Source organism: Dipodomys ordii, unplaced genomic scaffold (genome assembly GCF_000151885.1).
Source record: "Dipodomys ordii isolate 6190 unplaced genomic scaffold, Dord_2.0 Scaffold126, whole genome shotgun sequence".
NCBI classification, from domain to species: Eukaryota; Metazoa; Chordata; class Mammalia; order Rodentia; family Heteromyidae; genus Dipodomys; species Dipodomys ordii.
This window is the reverse complement of record NW_012267342.1, coordinates 4,223,379-4,231,385: the sequence shown is the minus strand read 5'-3', so window position 1 is coordinate 4,231,385 and position 8,007 is coordinate 4,223,379.

The window sequence follows — 8,007 nt, the reverse complement described above, 5'->3', positions numbered from 1 at the left end:
TGTATATCAATTATCAATAATTAGAACATAAATTATGTAATGCTATATTCTTACACTTAATTAATTATTTTGGTTTTAGTACTGGAGCTTGAAACCTGGGTTTTGCACTCTCGCTTGGCTGTTTCCTAAGGCTAGCATGCCATACCACTTGAGCCACACTAGCACTTCTGAATATTTGCTAGTTAATTGGGGAGAAAACGTCTCATGTTTTCAGCTCAGGCTGGCTTCAAATCTCAATCTGCAGATTCGAGCTAGGAATAGAGATGTGAGGCACCAATGTGCAGCTTATTTTACCACATTTTTAAAGCCATTCATAGGTTATGTTCTTAGCTTCTTCCTTCTTGCTATTCCGGTTAATTCTTTACTTCATTTTCTTGAAATTGAATTTCTAACTATACTAATATGAATTTGATAGGTTTGAGTTTCATACATTATTTTTATTTTAATGAAGTTATTTCTCCTTTATATCTGAGGGGAAGACTTCACCACAGATGAAAACAGTAATGAAGAATGCTATTCTCTGAAAGGTTATGTTCAATCTTATAATAGCTCACACACTAAAATAATACATTGTGATTGTGTTCTTTGGTATATTATTCAGGTTCACTACTCAGATATCCAAAGGTAAAACAAATAAGCTCATGTCTAGTTTCCAATGGTTAGGAATAGATAGAAGACACTAACTTTTCAGAATTCTTCACACTTGAACATATGGATAAAATGGCTTGAGTCATTAGATGGATCTCAAGAGTGTAATTCTTGGTGTGGAAGCTGAGGCAAACACAGTTTGAGACTGGGATGGAGAGATAGCAGGTAATTTGCACATATTACATGACTATTTCCTGTTTTGATTTCTGAACTTTTTGTACTGTTTGTAATTTATCTGTTTGGGGGGAGTTAAGGGTGGAGAACTGAAATACTGGGACAAAAAATGAATTAATGCAGCAGTTATACTCATTTGCCAATATGTTGAAAATGAACTTCACAACTATTGGGAAAGAGATCGGGAGGGAAAAAGTGATGCTGTTCAAAAAGAAATGTATGTTTTACCTCACTTATACAACTATAACCTCTGTATTTCATCTTCACAATAAAAAAAAACCTAAATACGTAAAAGTACTTTGCTACATTGCATGGTACTAATGAAATTGTACAATGACCTTAAAGAGCTTTTTTGGGTAAGTATGTTTTGCAGGAATTTGTGGCATAAAAGTTACTTATTAAAATTTTCCTGACAAAAGGTTAAATGAAACCTATTGAGTTACAAGATTATAAATAGAAAAGATTCTGTGATTGACAGCAACAATTATACACTCACTGACTCAGTGGGGGTTGACTTTATTTGTGATGGAGAATAGGTGCAAGGATAAAGGAAGTCAAAGATATTCAGCTGGATAATTGCAGTACCAGTAATACAAATATTTTCTTTGAAGAAAATGTACCTAATTACACTAAGAGACATCAATTTTTCTCTGGTTTATTTTTCTTCCCCATACATATTACTACCTAATGTATTCAGCATTTTTTGCATATTTTTCTTTCTCCAATTCGAATGCAAGATTAATGGTGCAGCAACACATCATATTTTAGGTTTCCTTATTGCCATTTATTGGATGCTTAATAAATGTTGAAAACTACATGAAAATAAAATACAAATATGTGTTTAAGATACAGAAACAGGTCTTATAAAGTAACCTCAGAAAAATAAGTACAGATAGTCAAACAAAAAACAGAATATCATAGACTATCAGTAAAAACCTGGAGAACTCAATTAACATGAGTCTGTTAGAGGGCCAAGATCAACAGGATAAATAAAGTATTTTACTTTGTTACAGACAGTAAATATTGAGAAAAACAAAATAACAAAAAACCTCTCACTTCCATTTCTTGGCATTTATTTCAATAAACCTAATTTTTTATTTGGTTATTTTCTTTTTATTGTCAAGGTGATGAACTAATGGGTTACAGTTACATAAGTAAGGTAGTAAGTACGTTTCTTTTTGAACTTGTGACCCCTTCCCTCATTTTTCTCCTTCTTTCTGTCACTTCCGAATCACCCTCGCAATTTGTATAGACTATTTCCAACATATTGTCTTTTGAGTATCATTGTTGCATAGGTTCAACCTTTGTCCTTTGTCTCACCATTTTAAACATCATTTTATATGAGCATATGCACATATATATTGAGCCTTTTTGATCCTCTTATTCCCATTTAGAAATAAGGGGAATAAAGTATTTTACTAAGGAAGATAAATTTGAATCTAGGTAATATGAGCCTAGATCTAGAGATTTTAATGTTACTCTGTCATTATGATATAACGATGTGTTTAAAAGAAGGTGAAAGAAGCCATAATGTTCAATGTACCTATGTGAAAATTGAACCAGGTAAATGGAGGGGATGTGTGGGGTTGAGATAGATGGGGGGTGTAGAATGGTAAAAGGGGTGACACTGGTCAAGTGCCATATTAAATTGATGCTCTTTCATACAACTACTTAAAGGTAATAAAATCCATTTTGAAACAAAAGAGGGACACACTTAGAACAGCAAAATTAATGGTATGAACTCTGTTTCAAAGACTTCCAAATGTGTTTACTAAAGGGGAGTCCACTGGGGTGGTCATGTGTTATCTAGTAATTTGAGTGTACCTCAGGTTTAAAGTCTCTTAAAGACAAAAAAGACCTTTTTTTGTATGTTTCAGAGCTACTGCACACAGTGTAGATGAAAGTTAATTGATGATTTCACTACTTAATTGATTTTCAATAATACTTAGATAGAAAAATCTTTAGCTACCACCATGAAGACTATGTCCATGGATTTTACTGCCAGACTAAAGTGGGTATGGAATTATAATGATTACCAAAATGAATAGATTTGATCTACCATCTAGAATATTTAAATAATTTCCAAAATCTGCTGCCTGAATATACTCAGAGCTCAAACAAGGCAAGCTCAGCACCGACCATGGTGAGAAGGAGGAAGAAGCAAAGGAGATGGTGATTGGCTCTCATAATTTTTGGTCCACAAAGCCCATTGAAATGTAAAGATCAATATTTGAAAACCGTGTCAGCAAACACACTTACACTTTTTTGTTCGTCTGCTTCTTAGGAATTGACAAAAGACTTATCACCTTTTTTTTTATTTAATAGGTTTTTTTATTGTGAAAATACTGTACAGAGGGTTTACAGTTACATGAGCAAGACAATGAGTACATTTCTTATCAAGCATTGTTGCCTCCTCCTTTGTTTTCCCTTACTCTTCCTTCCCTCCTCCACAACTACAACCCCCGACCCCTGCCCAAATGGTAAAGTTCATTTTTCAACATAGTGCCTTCTACATCTCATTGTTACAATGGGTCAACCTGTATCCTATTTAAACGTTTTGTTTTTTTCCTTCTCTTCCCCCAAAACCACAAGGAAGTATGTAAACTTTGAAGAGGTTGATCAAATTTTATTTCCATTTTAAATGTAAAGAACACAGCTGTTAAGATGAGTTTTTGCATGCACTCCAATCAAGTTGCACCATTTTCTTTTCCAAGCCTATTACAAAGCATAGTCAAGACAGCTAAGAACAAAAAGCCAGGTGACCCCTTCATTGTGTTAAAGGATGTACCTTAGACACATGCTTGCCCCCTTGTAGTATTCATATCCCAAATTGAGTGAATTTATTTGATAAATAACAGCTTCCAGCTTTCCAAATAATGATTTCTGATACATATATGTGCATATATACACCTATACATATATAAAAGTATAGATGTTACATATATGAATGCATAATTATGTTGGTAAATGTGTAATACTTTATATAATGTACATATGCATAATATTTTATTGCTACAGATCTCTGATTACTAAATGTAAGAGTAATGCTATATTCAATTTAATAAATTCAGTTTGATGCTAGCAAAATATTATTCTCAAATAGTAAAGTTAGTTTATATTCATTTTATAGCCAAACAAATTAAGAATCTGTTATGTAGCAAATATTATGTCTTGGTAGGAATTAGAGAGTCCTATTCTGTGATGGAATTTTAATCTAAACCCTCTAAACTTAAATCCCGTGTTGTTTTCTGAAAATTGTTTGAAGAGTATCATCCAGCTTTATCTTAAAACCATGTTATTTCAAGGAAGATTAAAATATATATCATTACCAATTATACCAAGCAAAACTATGATTTTGCTTCTTAGTATATCGTTTCTGGATCTGTTGAGGGCTGGAGTGGGTTATATTTCATGTTTTCTCATGGCACATCTTGTCTCTCTTATGAGAAGAATTGCCTTTCTTCTATGACAGGGAAGAGAAACATGAGCACCAAGCCCAAATTTCTCAAGTTGACAGAAAGTATGACTTTTATGGGTGCTACAAGTATATGATCTATTCACTTCTACCAGCGAGGTAAGATTTTGTAATTTAAACCAGATAGCAAAAGGTCACCCTTTCTCTGATGAAACAGATGACAGGAATTTGCATGTGCATTCTGCGCACAGTATGAATTACATATATCTGACCACGTGAGCACATTTTCCCATAGAGGGGTGATCAGACAGCTCATACATGGATTGCTGAGGCACAAATAAGAATTCTAAAATAAAAATGACCCAGCAAACTGTCCAGTTCATCCTTTCAATTTCTAAATGATGTTAATATCTACTGAGATTTCTCATTTTCCCTACTATAGGGTAATTATGTGGAAAGCTGTCATTCCTAACTCTTATTTTATTATATTTATTTACTCTATATATCCAATCTCTCTCTCTCTCTCTCTCTCACACACACACACACACACACACACACACACACACACACCAGGCCCTCATCTAACTTTTTCACATCCATTCATTCCTTAGTAGTACTAACCATTACCTACTGACAGCGTTGTAGAATAGAATCATTTCTATTTGTTGGATTAATAAAATAAAAAGCACTAGATTAAGTAATGCTGTTAAAAGATATATAGTTGCCTGTACCCAGAAAAAAATGTCAGATTTTCCAGCTTAACAGAGGTATAGTATTCTAGCGGCTTTGAAATACATATCAAGACTGATTATATTCTTATCATGTAAAATCTCATTAAGTATAGTTGCCTGTTTCAGGAGTTCTGGATTAAATAGATTTCACTTTGCGGCACTTATTTCTGTATTTTGATTCATTATTCTACTCTGTTGAATATTAATTGAGTGGATTGTATCTCAACTTATCATTAATTATGGCATAGAACTTAAATTATAAATTCATATCAGTTTTTAAAATTCATTTAATCACTCATGCATTTAGTAAATAATTACTTCTTAAGTTCTAATCACCTCTAAGTGCCAGTCCTAGTCCATCAACAAAAACAAAGTTTGACCTTAAAATATGGAGAAGGGATATGTTGTCTGGACTTTATTTAAAAAATATGTACCATATATAAACCCCATTTTGGTTTAAAGTTCTGTGGGTTTGAAGAACACATCAAAGGCCATTAGAGTCATAGAAGTTACTTTGCCACCAAGTCACAGGCTTTTTGTAGTTGTTGTTGTTTGTTTGTTTGTTTGTTTGTTTGGTCACTATCATGATTCTCAGTGCCTCCAACATCTACAACTCTGATCTCATCTCCATCTCTACATTTTTTTCCCTTTCTAAAATGCCCTATGAAAATAACTATATGTAAATTCAATATTCAATATAAAATTATATGTACACATAAAACAGATTGTGGTTTCATACACAGGCTAATGGATTTGTAATCTCATGTGTTCAATTACAGACCACCGTCTTCTGTTTCTCAGTCAGTAGCATTCCACAGTACCAGATTGTTCATCCTGAACATTGGCTGGAGTATTTACATTTTTGTTTTTGGAAAATATTAGGATTACTCTAAGCAGTCACTTACAAATTTGTTATTCCAAAGAAAATTTCTCTTATATAATTCTCATAAATTAGATTTCAGAGGGTTTTTAAAAATTTTATTGTAGAGATGCTTTACACAAGGGTTAGAGTTACATGAGTAAGGTAATGAGTGCATTTCTTGTTGAGCATCGTTACTCCCTCTTTTGTTGTACTTTTAATTTTATAAAGAAAGAGCTATTAGCTAAGTGCATGTTATACAACATTTTGTATTCCTACCAACAATATGACAGTACAGATTATTTTTTACATCCTAGACAGCAATGAGCATTAAACATTTCTCCCAAACATTTTAATGAGTTAATAAAACAATCTGATTGTCATTTTAATTTTAATCTCTCCAATAAGTATAAGAAAATAATAATGAGCCTCATTTCATATAATTTTATACCTATTTGATGAAGTCTACCAATCTTTGTCTAGTATTATTAATTTTTTTTTGGTTTGGTCGTGGGGCTTGAACTCTGGGCCTGAGTACTGTCCCTCAGCTCTTTAGCGAAGGCTAGTGCTCTACTACTTGAGCTACAGCACCACTTCTGGTTTTCTAGTGGTTTATTGGAGATAAGAGTTACACCGACTTTCGTGCCCTGGCTGGCTTTGAACCAAGATCCTCAGATCTCAGCCTCCTGAGAAGCTAGGATTACAGGCCTGAGCCAGCAGTGCCTGGCTTAACGTTTAATTGTTTACTGACCTATTTTTAACTCCCATAGTTATCACTGAGAATGGAGACATTCCTGACTGGCTCTCCTTCTTCTGCCCTTGCACTTGATCTTTCACCATAACTACATAGAGTATTCACCAAACTTCTTTTTCCTAGGTCTCACCAAAGCACTACTCAATCAGAATCCTAAGAAGGTAGGACCCAGAAACTTAAAGTATTTTTCTAGACAGAAATGAACATAAGGAGCACAGTGAAACATCACTGAAATCTCATAGACTTTCTAAAACATTAATCTTAAAAAGAATTACAATATTAAATTCTGGTGAATGTGGTATCACTTTTTTCAGAAGTCAAAAGGCATGAATAAAAACAGACCTAAGAGTCTACCACCTGTGGCTCATGACTGTAATCCTAGAATTCAGGAGGCTGCGATCTGAGAGATTGCAGTTCAAAGCCAGCATGGCCCAGATAACTTGTGAGTTGCTTATCTCCAACTAACAACCAATAATGTCAGAAACAAAACTATGGTTCAAGTGAAAGAGCAATATCTTTGAGTAGATAAAGCTCAGGGACACTGACCAGACCCTGAGTTCAAGCCCAGGGTTGAATAAAAAGAAAAATACAAGAACTAAGATTTTGTGATTTTTATGTGTCTCAGAATTTACTGATACCTTCTTTTTGAAAACAAGTTATTTGGAAAATGTCATTTTCAAAACCCTCAACCCATAATAAATTTACAGCATATTTGTATTTTAAGACAATCCATAATATTTTCATCAATGCCCCTCCAACAGAATTCTCTTGATAAAATTCTAACCCAAAATTTTCTAAATTTCTTTTGGTTTCTGGAGACGATCCATTAGTTTTCTGTTACCTGCTTTCAAATCTAATTTGTATAATTTCAGTTGTTACAGGAAGATGAAAGAAGTTGAGGGCATCAGACATTTTTTTCTTTTAATATTTTTAATTGTGAAAATACTGTACAGAAGGGTTACAGTCGCATGAGCAAGGTAATGAGTACATTTCTTATCCAGCATTGTTGCCTCCTCCTTTGCTTTTCCCCTACCCTCCCATCCCTCCCATCTCCACAACTACACCCTCGCCCCCACCTAAATCGTAAAGTTCATTTTTCAACATAGCATTTTGTACATCTCATTGTTGCAATGGGTCAGTCTGTATCCCTATGCATTAGATCTTAAAGTAAAGACGTCTTTACACCTTTACTCAAACTGACCAAGCATTGACCTTGCATTTATTTATTTTTGCCTCTTGCACATGCTCAGGTCTCTTGATAAAAGCTGATGTTCTGCCACTTAAGATATATTCCAAACCATTTTTTTTAATGTTTTTTATTGTGAAAATACTGTACAGAGGGGTTACAGTTACATGAGCAAGGTAATGAGTACATTTCTTATCAAGCATTGTTGCCTCCTCCTTTGTTTTTCCCTTACCACCCCTG